Genomic DNA, 14,636 nt, shown 5'->3' on the forward strand with positions numbered 1-14,636 from the left:
TCAACAACATCGCTTTGGTTAACTCCGAGAAGCTTGGACACTTCCCTTCCTGGATCAAAGTAACAATGCGTACGCGATTGAACAGCGGAATGGACTATCTAGACATGCTTGAACTACAGACAACACGAGCCGTGTACCTCCTTCCCGGTAGAATGACGGCAACTGATCGGCTGTCGGATCCCCTCCGTCTAATAGGCGCTGCTCGTGCATGGTTGTTTACATCTTTGGGCGGCTTTAGTGACATCTCTGAACAGTCAAAATAACTGTGCCTATAAATGATGACTAACTGAAACCCTCAGCTGCTGACAGGTGTTGTTGACTTACCTCGATGTGGACCGCTGAAAATGTGCGCCGCGACCGGGATTCGAACCCGGGACCTCCTGCTTGCATGGCAGACGCTCTATCCATCTGAGCCACCGGGGACACAGATGAATAGCGCGACTGCAGGGACTTTTCCCTTGCACGCTTCCCGTGAGACTCACATTCCCAACTGTCCACAATTCTAAATACGCAATGTACCTTATAGACATTTGCACATTCACTCATTACTCGCGCACGCTTTGGCGATTTCTGTAAGAGTTTGGGCAACCTGTGCGCATTCGCACAGACGAAGGTCAATGGTTTGGTAGCCTTTAACTGTATATATGAAGACAGTAACTGTTCTCGAAAGTACATCGAGGTAAATCAACAACACCTGTCTGCAGCTGAGGGTTTCAGTTAGTCATCATTTATCCCAGGGAAAAGCTGCAAGGTCATCAACATTATTCTGTTCTTTCGAGAACAGTTACTGTCTTCATATATATAGTCAAAGGCTACCCAGCCTTCGTCTGTGCGAATGCGCACATGTTGCCCAAACTCTTACAGGAATTGCCAAAGCGTGCGCGAGTAATGAGTGAATGAGCAAATGTCTATAAGGTACATTGCATATATAGAATTGTGGGCAGTTGCGAATGTCTCACGGGAAGCGTGCAAGGGAACAGTCCCTGCAGTCGCGCTGTTCATCTGTGTCCTCGGTGGCTCAGATGGATAGAGCGTCTGCCATGTGAGCAGGACGTCTTGGGTTCGAGTCCCGGTCTGGTCACACATTTTCAGCTATCCACATCGAGGTAAATCAAGAACATTTGTCGGCAGCTGAGGGTTTCAGTTAATCATCATTTATTCCAGGGAAAAGCTGCACGGTCATCAACAGTATTCTGTTCTTTCGAGAACAGTTACTGTCTTCATATATATAACTGTGTCTGTTACAATATCCACAGTCAAGCGTCCACCTTTTTGAGTTCTGGAAACCGGGGCGATGCAAAACCTCTTTTGATGTGTATATTTGTGAAAACAGATCTGATATTTCTGAATACAGACAATGTACATCTGCTAGACTGCGAGGACTTAGGACACTGGTGTGGGTTGGATGGAAACACTCCACCCTCCCAGTTCGCTGTCAGGATTCTGTCCGAAGTATCAAATTATTTTACTGCAGCAGGCCTCAATCGTTTTGGCTTCACTCATAATGTCAGTGTGATAATTGCAGAACATCATTAAAATAAAGGACATGAGGGACCTTACTGCTCTACTTAAATAGATGTCGACTACTGAAATGAGAGGCAAAAGTCATTGGTTAAGGAAATGTCAGATAGAACTCGGCCAGCGTAAAACACTCTCTGGCCGTGTTACATGAAATCATGCAACAAATACGAATGCAAAAATGAAACTGAACAAACAGAGGACGATCGAAAGGGACTCTGCTTTGTCATGGTATACGGCAGCAAAACGCTGGAGGTTATATATGCTGTAAAAGTCTACGAGGAATGAAGGATAACCATTGAAGAGGCGCGTCGCATATATAAGATGAAATGAGGAAAATAAAACGACCACTAGCTTTGGCCACTGCTTAAAGCTGCTGTGCTCAAGGGAAACAGTCTACTGACCAGAGAGGCGCTGCTTTTTACAGTCAAAGTAATAATTTTCATTTTTTTTGGCAACGCTGCCGTTGTGTTGCCGGGCACTGAGGTCTAATGACGGCTGAAATTAACTGTATCGCACATCAATGAGGGAAGCACCGCTCTAGTTCCCACATATATTTACATTCAGTGGAGTAGATCATTTTTGGAGAGAATTCCTAACAATTATCTTACATTACATAATCTTCAAATGAACAGCATTAATTATTTAGCCCCCCATCCCCCCCCACCCCCACCCAACCCCCCGGTACTGTGACGGTTAAGATTTCGTACCATAGTTTTATTTTGTACATGCTTATTTCTGGTATTTGGTTAGAAATACTTTCTGGACGTAACATTAATTAAGCGGTTACGGTGCAGCAAATTTATGTCAAGAGATGTCTGCAATGCTAGTGCACATTCTCTATGCCGTCATTCCTTATTCAAAGTATTCCGCGAACCCTAAACACTGCGGTATAACAACTGCCGTATTTGGTGTGCAGAATATTTCGTACGTCTTTCCTGGCCTATCAGTTCACTTACCCCACTCTATGTTTCATCGATCACCGAAGTGGAAATTGTGTTTAATGAGATATATAGCCAGGAATACGGATGTGAATCATGATATCTGACAAAGAACTGGTTGAAACTGTGTTCTCCTCAACACCCTTGACGATCTTATTTAAATAAAGCCTCAATGTATTTGTAGAAATAACACCTGGTAAAAGGGAAATACATGACCTTCCCTGGTGATGAACCTCTTACTGAAAACTGTGAAACTCCATGTGCCTCTTAGTGAGCGGAATTGTGTCTGGTGGCTTAATGTGTATTTATTTCTACAAAAAGGGAAATTGGTGTCATAATTCTAAGCATGTTGCGTTTTAGGAAGGAGAATATAATTATTTTCTCAACCTATTAATTATTTATCAACCATGATTAAGGGTTCATAAACACTTTCACTCTGTCTCCCTTTTTTCTACCTCAATGAGTGAGAGATAAAGTGAGACGTACACTATGATGGTTAGTAGTTACGAGACGAAATATGAACATCTCACAATTGTCCTTGCAAAAATGCAATATGCCCAACAAAGAGGTTACAGTTAAACTGGTGAACCATTGTTCATTTGGTTGCTTTTATGTTAGCAGTCAATGAGAAACCAATCAAAAGGCATTTAAAACGTTTCAACTTTGGAATTGCTCTTAATGGGAGCGGTGATACTGAATTTTTAAGAAAAATTAATTACAAACTAATTGGTAAACAGCATCTTAAATCAGTTAGCAACAAAACAAACTTTATTTATCAGCTAGAGCAGCTAGGTAATTAACTCACCTTCTCCAACCTTCTTACAGAATTACGTTTTAGCATATGTATGTTTATGAAGCAGATGCTTTCGTTTTATATGATATCTTAAATAGAACTGGAAGTATTGAAACATATCTTAATACAAAAAACCTAATTTCCAGTATGTAAGGTGATGTTGCCAGTTTTCAACAGGAATCATTTGAGTGGTTACAGATTGATAAAAAATTTATTTCGTTAAGACTCTCGAAAATACAGCAATATGCTTTGCTGGCAGACATGGAAATCCATGTATCTGACACTTGGCACTCTCCGACAATCCACATTTTTTATGGTTCACCTTTCTTTCGACTCGTATGATACGAACAGCCACGGTTTCCAACATTACATATTGTGCAGGTCTCTTCATCGAAACTTTCTCAACTGTAATTGTCAAACGCAGCCGTGTAGCGCGCAGTAAAAACAATGGTGGCAAAAAGATTTTGAAAGACATCGACCGACGACGACTGTCTCTTGTCACTTACTATTTCTGCGTTTCACTGCACACTGTTGTACACTGAAAGGTCTTAACAGATTTCGTAACATGTTCCATAATGTTATCCTTTCCTCCAGTGAGTATTTTTCATTTTCTTAGGTTGTCGTTCTGTAGATAACTTCTCTTCTAGTCAGTCTTCTTATTCGTATTTTCAGCATCTTTCGGTAAAACCAAATGTCAGACACATCGACTCCTTTTCAGGTTTTCCGATTCCACAGTTCACGTCCATACTGTTCTTTACTCCAGACGTACATTTTCTGAAATCTGTTCCTCACGTTATTAAGGTCTTTCCATATTAGTGGATATTTAGCGAGTAATTCTGTCTTTGATGAGCTTATTTACTTTTTAAATTTACTTGGCCTCGGCTGTTATTCCTTGACTCCATCTATTACGTCGGTCTCATATAGTTTCATCTAACTTCGTCTCTAATCTCATTTGAGATATCTAAGCCATGTGTCACTGCGAGTAGGTAGTCCAGTCTGCAGTTGGTGATTTACACAATTTTAGCCGCTCAGTGACAACTGTAGTGCTCACCTCTGTATGAAACATCTCTCAATCGAACTGAACGACTGCTAAAGAACCCATATTAAAATTATTCTTGAATAAAGCAGTCTTATTTGCAAAAATATTGGTTTCATAATGCATTTCACCTTTTTAGGGCGTCATCCTAAGTAAATTTTTACAAAACATCGATCGAGAGACATTCGTAGAGCTATTATGTTCTCGAATAAGCTCACTTCAAGATCAAACTAAGCAGGGCATATGCCTAGACAAAGTTTTATTCCAGAAGGACTCTGCATGACTTTCATCTGCCGCCAAACTGCCAATCACACTCCGTGGTCGTTGTTCTGAAAGTCATGTTCGTACGCCAGTGTACCCCAGCACACACATAGCTCTCTCTAGCGATATGGTAAGTGATGTGGGAATGATTGGGACGGATGGTCGGGTTAGGATGAACTCATCTGTTGTCAGTGAATGTAATTTGAAATGTAATGTTTCGCCTTCGATCTTCACTGCGCATACCTAACCTCCTTTGGCAGATTGTAAATTATTGATTTCACGTCCAAGTTTAAATGAAAGTACAATCCAAAGTGTTGTATGACCCTTTAATGTTTTGTCACTGCGACAGCATGTATCTTCTTTCCGTTCTGATGTTTTGGTGTAGTAGGGATGGTTTAATCCTTGAAGCGCCATTTGCAAGTGTGGAAGTAAAAGGTAACGTAGTTTGTCTTGGTATGTGCTTGGATGTTCAGAGAGGGACAGACGCAAGAGCAGAGTATATTAGTAGAATTATTTCGTGAATGGCAAACAGTGATCCTGATGACAGACGGTGGATAAGAATAACAGGATCACTGTGACGTTGTATGAAGACAGGGAATACAGCACTAACGTGAACAGACGAAAATAATTTAGTACTTACTAAGTAAAGACTGCTTCGCCATTCTCATAATAGCATATCTGAGTTTTGTAAAAGAAAAACTACACTCGGGCTACGCGGTTAAACGATAACTACTTGAAATCTCGTAATTCTCTACCGCTGATCGGAGATGTATGAAATTTGGCTGGAAGGAAACTACAACACGTCTCTGTGATGATGCGTCGCTCTCTGGCTCGGAAACGCTTCTAATAGCGAAGTACTGACACATGCGATAAATGGCCTGACCTGAGAGGTTCATACGAGGTGTAATGTGGGTTAATGATGTCACAGTGAAACACAACTTTACCACAAGTTTTCCTAAAGCTACCGGGTCTTGGCACAGTATTTGAAGGTCTTCGCTCTTCCCCTTGCCGAAATTCCACCTCTTCTTTTACTGCCTCTGCGATGGTGCGCAGAACAGCTCTTAGGTTGAAGTCACGCTGTTTTCTTATGGCGGGGGAAAGGGCTGAGCAGCAGGACAATGCCCTTGACAATGTTCGACACTGCTGACGCCCCTGGAGGGTTAAACCCTTCCTTAAGGGCATCTTGTGGCTTCAACCGTACTGTACGTAATCCCTCCGCTTTTGAGTGCAGCATGACCGCAGTTTTGCTTTGTTATACAGAGGGGAACCAATAGGGAGCATTATTCACAACCATACGAGGAAATTTGAACGTTATCTGAAGTAGCGGTGTTTATGCTTTTTCATTACAGATGTGGCGTGATCACGTGGGGAAGTGGGGCCGGCCGAAGTGGCCGTGCGGTTAAAGGCGCTGCAGTCTGGAACCGCAAGACCGCTACGGTCGCAGGTTCGAATCCTGCCTCGGGCATGGATGTTTGTGATGTCCTTAGGTTAGTTAGGTTTAACTAGTTCTAAGTTCTAGGGGACTAATGACCTCAGCAGTTGAGTCCCATAGTGCTCAGAGCCATTTGAACCATTTTTGGGGAAGTGGGGAGGACGGGTTCGCCGCTACGTTGACTCGTGCTTGAATAACACTGCAAAGGGTCCCCCTGCGACACCGCAATTTGGGGCTCACTTGGTGCCGCTACACATCTTTATTGACTATATGTGCCGAGGTTTCTACACCATTCAGCTGAGTGGCTCTCCACTGCTGCTCTAGGTACCCCATAGATTTGGACACCCCACAGATTTCGCACGCCTGCAAGCAGGCTATAGAACAGTATAGGAGTGCCACTCTGCTGTATGGTTGTCGAAGTTTCAATACGGATATATCTTTAAAATACTTAACAAAGATGCTAAGGCGGCATCGATTATGTTGCCGAAATTGGGGGTCGTAGAGGCGTCCTTCGCCGTTCTATTCACGCAAATGTCAATGTTGCATCATGAACATGTCGATGTTGACCCACCGAGATCACACCATAGCAATGTGAGAAACAGGTGGTCTGTCCAAGAATAATCAGCCTTTGCTGCTTCAGATCACGTTCAAATTTCGTCGTATGGCTTAGAATGGGCCCCAGTGGCCCTACCCAGCAGACGTACTACATTTCAAATCGGTCAAATCATATTCATTGGTTTTGCAGCCCTACAGTGGTTGAATAATTCGGGAGATGTCAACAATGTTGATCGTCGTCAAGAACATTGTCCTGTTGTTCACAGCACGGTGAACAGTCTTTTGCCGAAGCGAAATACAATCAAAGTCTCAGGGAAGGGGTGCTTCCATGGAATTTATTATGTCACCTCTTGAGTTCTTTTCGTGTCGTTTCTAGGCAGCGGTGTGGATGAAATGTTTACCGAGACCACCCATAAGCAAACAGCCTAATTTCAGAGCTGGGTGTCACTGTTCAGACATCCATTACAAAGGCGTCAAAAAAGGGTTTATATATGGGTAAGAGTGGGTGTGGCGACCTTCTCATCCTATGAAAAGTCCACGATGGCGTTGTACAGGACTGTGGCGAAATTTGACGTGTATGTAACATTATTAACCCAAGTTACACCTCAAGTGCACCTCTGAGCTCCATCAATTTTTTCGCAACAATCGACAAGTAGCTATCTGAAGCGTCACCGAGCCCAAGGTTCACGTTGCAGGGCGCCACACTTTTTAACCACCACAGAGGAATACTGTAGGCACCTTTGAGCCGAATGTGAAATTTGTGCGTCGCAGTAGCAGACGAATACGTGGCTTTAAATTTGCGACGCTTTAATTACGTTGCAGAAAGTAATTTTAAAATTTGACGAAGAAGAGGATATTGGAAGAGGTGAAGGCTTTGAATAAGAGCGAAGTTACGAAGAGTTTTCAGGATACAGCACAGGAGACATTGGGAGACAAAGCCAGTGAATAGAAGCGACCTCGTCGAGAGAACGCTGACATGTCGTCCTTCATAACGACGTGCTGAGTTCCTCTTCGCATTATTTTAGACAGAAAAGAGAAAGTAATTATGCCAGTTCTATGGACAGCAATCTTGGCTTGATCAGTGGAAGGATCAAAGCTTAAACTATTTTAAAAGTGATTCCCAATAAAAGTGACGGATTGACACTTAAGTCAATAGCAACGCCTCAGGTTACGAGTCGGACTAGCAGCAGCAGAAAAGTATACCCCACTTTGTTAACTGATTTTTCTTTTGACAAGAAGGCGTTCGCCATCTTACAGTGTTCCAGTGTTCGTCAAAAACAGATGCTGGAATGAAAACGCATCGTACTCGGCGAGTACAACGTCAGGGGAATCACATAAATGTTCTAGCGATTTTTACGCTGCTGTCATCTTTGTTTTACATGTGCAAAAACAGTATTTTAGCAGACTATTTCTAAAAAGTTCATGAAGACATAAGAACTGTACTTTCATTCCTTAGGATTCCTTAAGATTTTTCATTATATATCAATTAATCATCAGGATACCACTCCCTACCATTTAGAGATTGCTGTCATGCTTCGTAATAGGGATTGTATAAGCATTACAGACGTCGAGCCACTCTTACAGTGTTTAGGCATCTTACACGTACACAGCATTTTAATATATGGCTGACACAACAACCCCAAAGAAGGATAGTGTCCAAGAATAAAAAATTAATATGGCTCCCATCACCCTGTTCCGACGAAGATTCCCGGGAGGCTTTTCTTGGTTGTTAGGCGTATGTCAGAAATGGTAAGTCCCTCCCTGTTATTCTCATTCGCGATCCTCCAGGTGCACCACTATCAGTTTGTCTGACAACTGGCTGAAGAGAATCTCGACTCTTAAATAGGTCGAATCTCGAACAGCCATCTCCATTCTTAGGAGTGGAGAATTAAAAGAGTAAAAAAAGAAGAAAGTGTATTAACATTTGAAAATTCTATACTGCATGGAATAATGGAAGTGGAGAGGTAAAATTGACACACATGCGTGAAATGACATGATGTTTTCTATAACAAATCAAAGGTAAACAAAATGACCAGGTCGTGGCACTTCATTGATACATAAGTCATAATTAAAATAACAGTTGATTTTTAGCAAAGTCTACGTACTGCATAACAAATGCTCAACATGTTGGCCGTCATTCATCAACAAAACTTACAGTCAAGGGACAATGTTCTGAACAGCACAGTATAGCATATCAGTGAGTATGGTGAGAAATTGTCGGAGGCTGTCTTTTAGCGTCCTAAATGAGATCGGACGATCACACTAGACTTGAGACTTCAGGTAACCCCACAACCAATAGTCACAAGGATTGATGTCAGGAGATCTGGGAGGCCAAGCGTGATGGAAATGGCGACTCAGCACTCTGCCGCATTGAAGGATGTGCGTAATAGATCTTTCACATGTATAGCAGTAAGGAGAGGAGAATCATCCTGCACAAAGACATACCTTCCTGCAGGTGGTTATCGATCAGTCTAGGGGTGATGCGAAGGTGTAACCAGTCACGCTGACAGTTTGGAAAGAATGCCCCGAATTTCGTCGAAGAAAAGGAATTAATTCACGAGTGGTGTGGTAAATGCTCACCGCACCGTGACTTTGTCTTCATACAGTGGGGTTTCCAAAGCAGTTATAGACCATTCAATAGCCCAGATTCTGCAGTTGTGGGTGCTGACAGACCCTCTGAGTGGGAAGTAGGCTTCGTCGGTCCACGACACGTCATAGAACATATCTTCTTCCCCCATCATATTTTTATGTTTCCACACCGAAAATACTCTAAGCGTGACGTAATCGGTGACTAATAGCTCATGATGACGCGGGATTTTGTACAGATGGCACTGGAAGGTACGCCTTAGTGCTCTCCAAACTTCAGGTGTGGAACGCTGGTGCGACGTGCTACTTCACAAGCTGTATGGTGATGAACACGCTAAAGTCTGCGTTTCTTCCTGAACCATCACAGCAGCAGCAGCACTTTCGCCCTAGTCACCCACTAGGGGGCCGATCGTCTGAACATCCGCGGCTTCCAAGTTCGTGATCATTTTCTTCACAGCGCCATTTGTTACAGGGCTTTTACCTGTTCGAATACCCTTCTTTAAGCGATATGATCGTACAGCTGCAGTAGCGGATTTTCCATTCTGATAATAAAGCTTCACTAATTGTGTTTTTTTTTGCAAAGTTAACACACAGCAACTGCCGACGCGTCTGCTTCCCTCTCTCACTATACACAATTCTCATGCGGTGTCACTGGCGTGTTGCTGTCAAGCACCATATGTTTTACACTCGTACTTGGTTCGAATAAGACCCCATGTCATTTCACGCTTGTGTGTCATGTTTTACCTCTCTGCCCGTATTACTCCATGAAGTAATAATTTTCAGTGTTAAGGATTTTTGGGATACCTTGTACATTTGCGTGTAGTAGAGTAAAATACCAGCACTCATATTCTTGGCAGGCACAAAGTGGAAGATAGATAAAATGCGACATTTGTCGCAAAATAGCAGTGTAAAACATCCACTTTATACCTACTTTGAGTCTGAGATTTTATTCGGAAGTGATTTTACTATTCAATAGTGGAATTTTCCTCTTGATACTATGATAACTGTGTTCATGTTAAGCTTCGCATTTTCATATACAGCGGATAGTTTGGTTGTTGACCAAATTCCACCGAGCACAGAAGAACACAGCCCACAGAGGAGAGTGCCACAACACATCAGGAAGATTGAGAGGAACAAAATGAGGCCCACTTGGCCACATTCCTAGAGGCTTTTTTCAGTTAATTTCGTTACAGGCTGCATAATTTACGTTTAGGAAATTGCATAGACCAAGCTTGCTGATCGTACGACACACATTACGAAGAGAAAATATATGGTGGTAATAATACTGCATGAAAGGCTCGTCTGTGATGAGGACGTATAGCTCTGGGTGTTAATGAAAATATTCTGCTTAGAATCTTTAAGGCTCGATATTCGCACTTAGAAGACTCTGTGGTTTATTCATCAAATTAAATGAAAGCAACACATTGTTTGAATAACAAAGGGATTTTAACACATATGTTTAGTTCAGTATTTAAGGAGATACACACACACACACACACACACACACACACACACACACACACACACACACACACACACACACACACACACACACGTATTGCTTCTCTGCCTTGGACATGACGCAAGTCACGAGTTGTCTGAGACTTCTCTGCATAGTCCGGAAGATAGACATTAAAAACGAGCTAGGAAGGTAGGCAAAAATAGAGCCACTAGAGCACAGGTAACTACGCGAGTAACAGCATTAGTGGCTCTATTATTGCCTACCTTGCTACCTCGTTTTTAATGTCTATCTTCCGGACTATGCAGAGAAGTCTCAGACAACTCGTGACTTGCGTCATGTCCAAGGCAGAGAAGCAATACATAAAATACGACAAACTTAGCAAGCCCTGGGGCTATGCTTCAGACTGAACGCTGAAAGGCATAATCAGTCTTAAATGATGACGATGATGATGATGACTTAGCAAGCCCCTACAACTACCATTAGTCATGTATATTTCAAGAGGTTTATGGCATAACAGTGTAAGTCAGTTTAGCTCATTTTGACAAATAGCACGTTTTGTGAAACATTGCACGGAAAAATCATGAAAATCTAACAGAAATACACATAGAGAAATGGATAAGGTATAGCATTAATATGCAGCATAAATTATTTGCTAAAATATTAATATTAGCATCACAATAATTTTAAATTCAATTAATTTTTCCCTGAGTTAACATAACTTAAAACCAGTTAAGTGTAGTAATGTTAATATTATCATTATAACTGTGATTAAATTGTACGAATTTATGTTTCGATTGACTCAAAACTACATCTCAGTCATGTTTTTCATTAAATATTGCTTTCACGTAATGGGAAAAAAAATTGTAAACGGGCCGTGTTAACCGGGAAGCCGGCCGGAGTGGCCGTGCGGTTCTAGGCGCTGCAGTCTGGAGCCGAGCGACCGCTACGGTCGCAGGTTCGAATCCTGCCTCGGGTATGGATGTGTGTGTTGTCCTTAGGTTAGTTAGGTTTAACTAGTTCTAAGTTATAGGCGACTGATGACCTCAGATGTTAAGTCGCACAGTGCTCAGAGCCATTTGAACCATTTGATTTAACCGGAAAAGGACTCCTCTCCCCGTCGCCAGATTCGAAAGTGGGTCCTCTGCTAGGCGTGAGGATGTAGATGGTGAGTGTCTCCACGGATGGCGCCTGATGACAGAATGACAACATTTATCGATCAACTCCAACACGTTGGTTATGGGCCATCTGGCCAATATTTGCCTCCACTCGTAATATGCTTGGCGGTGGAGGTAGCCGACGGACGTTCGCATGTACGCCCGCCGCTGCTACGTCCGAAGCCAGGGGCTCCGGCTCATGCCCCGGTCACGGTATTCGTAGTGACAGCGTCCCAGGACGATGACGATAGTACGTTACCACCACGCACTCCAAGCGATGACTCTTACGACAGGTGGCTGCCTGTTGACGGTGTCCGACGATAGTTACGGCCTCCTAAGCGACGACCCCCAATACGGCGGTGACTATTACGATGACTGCGATGGCAGTGACTACTCCGAAGAGGTGGCGGAGCTAAGTGACTCAGGCTCTGTGTCACTCCGACACATCGCGATGGACGATGTTGTCGAACTGGCTGTCGGTCCTTAGATACGGCTTTCTGCCGCTCTGTCTGCTGTTATTCTTCCCCAGTATGTCGGTGAAATATTCTGATGTTGCTCGGCTGGCTTAACTGACCCGGTTACCGTCGTCGATATTCGACACCCTGGCGTGCGGCGAGCCGCTTCTTGTCAGTGCCGTGTGCTGGCCGTGGACACAGCGTTTTACTTCATGTTGCTCAACTTGGCGCTCCGCCGAGCCAGTACCGGCAAGGTATCGTACCACTGAACTGCGCAGCCCAATGTAACACACATACGACTTCTGGCTCCTAGTACTCCATCACAATTTAACTATATTACTGCATAACTCCAACGTGTAACTATCTTCATCAATCTTATCTTGGGACCCACTACAACACTGTGAAGAGGAGGGATGTATGGTAGCAAGTATAACTTGCCCTGTTTTTCATATGGTCGTATTTCACCTATAGTGGTTCCCGTTTCATACTGTATAGTTGGACTGGACATCTCGTCTTTCCACTGTGTATGTCCAAGGCGAATAACCAAACATCAGGATTCAAAGTTGTAATTTCATGTATCTTCGCAGGTTTAGATCTTCTATACTGCGACCATTAAATTTGTAGCCAAGATACTGCACAGTTCGATTCATTACATTTGTGGTTAACTATTGCCTTCTCCAACGCTGCCGTCAATACAAATTCATTTTGCTTCATCTGTACTACTGTAAATGGCTTCTTTCTTCGTAATTCAGCAGTGATTTTCTACGAATCTGACGGTGTGTGTATAGTTTTTGTGTGATGTACGAGTGTCAGCTTGTCATAAAATTATGAACAAGAATATACATTTGAAGTAGTGGATCTGCCACATGTTTCTCTATGTGTGATGAAATTTCCTGCGATACTTTGGAAGTTACTGCGTAGTGCGATACACACGGTTCTGAGGACATGACAGACAAGATTATAGCACTATATATGGCACTTATAATATGACTAATATGATATAACTTGACTAGAAGAAGGGATTAGTTGGTAGGACATGTTCTCAGGAATCAAGGGATCACCAATTTAGTATTGGAGAGCAGCGTGGAAGGTAAAAATCGTAGAGGGAGACCAATAGATGTTTACACTAAGCAGATTCAGAAGGATGTAGGGTGCAGTAGGTACTGGGAGGTGAAGAAGCTTGCACGGGATAGAGTAGCATGCAGAGCTGCATCATACCAGTCTCAGGACTGAAGACCACAACAACAACAACAACAACAACAGCATGTTACTGTACATGTTAGCTTGGGAAATGCCAGGACTTTTTGCAAAGTTCTAACATTTCCTGAGTCAAATTTTGATAATTCCTGATGGACTTTGATCGAATATCATTCAGATACCTCCCTCTTTGAATGTAATTAATGTTTCACCTATAATTTGTTTTTACTTTAGCTTTCAGCTATTGATAACAGTATCTGCTAAATATTACATGTTGTGCACGTATCTCTTCCTGGCGGATGAAAACTTAGATTGAAATCCGATTAAAATACAGGCGCTGATGACCTCGTAGTTGAGCGCCCCACAAACCAAACATCATCATCGACTAAAAGCGTTTCTACACTAAGGTATTGGTTTAAAGTTGTCTTCAGAATATTTTTCTTTATGTACATCGTACATAATTCTGATGTTGAGTTCAGGACGTCCATTAGGATCTTCCGATCGAGAATAATGTGGCTGTTGTCATGGAAAACTTTTAATGTGGAAATGACTACGAGTAACTGTACCATCTGGAGCTTTATTGGCAGGTTTATGACTACCTCTTAAATCATTGTCAGGTCCCTCTCGCTTCTTTACTTTTTGTGTACATTGAGTCATCCTGCCAACGGAAATTTGGTAAAACACTTCTTACATACTTCAACTGCACAGCTATGAATATGTACGTAATATTTGTTAATAAAATCTTTGGAGGCCGAGATCGTATTCGTGGTCTTCTTGGTGCCGGAGATTGTGACTTGCTTAGTCGACAGAGGTAGGCATTTAGATAGCTGAAAGATCCCATTTACCGAGACCTATCAAGAATTACTTGTCTTTCTTCTTAGGTTATTCTTGAAGCACACTGTAGTTACAGCGGGAACCATATTCAAGATATATTTTAGCAGGATCTGTTATAAATTTTTGTATTGTATGTCTCATCTTGATTTCTTTTCAGTTTCATCTCCTGTCTTGTATGTTCTCTCTGTCGTTTTCTTCATGTAATTGCACTTGCTCATCTTCCTTATTAGACTCACTTTTGATTGTATTACATCCGGAGGCAGAATCTGAAACTTCTCCTTTTCGTTCCTGATTTCTCTAAGCCTTTCTGAATAATTCATATTACCCATAAACATAAGCTCATATAAAAACCAGATGTTGTTGTTGTTGTAGTCTTCAGTCACAAGACTAGTTTGATACAGCTCTCCATGCT

At 42.4% G+C, this 14,636-nt stretch overlaps 1 non-coding gene across 1 annotated transcript; it reads right to left on the reverse strand.

Moving 5' to 3' along the window:
• Positions 1-349: 349 nt before the first annotated feature.
• On the reverse strand, positions 350-423 carry Trnaa-ugc (transfer RNA alanine (anticodon UGC)). The gene has a single exon. It is a non-coding gene; the product is annotated as a tRNA-Ala (tRNA).
• Between the last annotated feature and the right edge of the window lie 14,213 nt (positions 424-14,636).

This window comes from Schistocerca nitens, chromosome 6 (assembly GCF_023898315.1).
Source record: "Schistocerca nitens isolate TAMUIC-IGC-003100 chromosome 6, iqSchNite1.1, whole genome shotgun sequence".
Lineage (NCBI taxonomy): Eukaryota > Metazoa > Arthropoda > Insecta > Orthoptera > Acrididae > Schistocerca > Schistocerca nitens.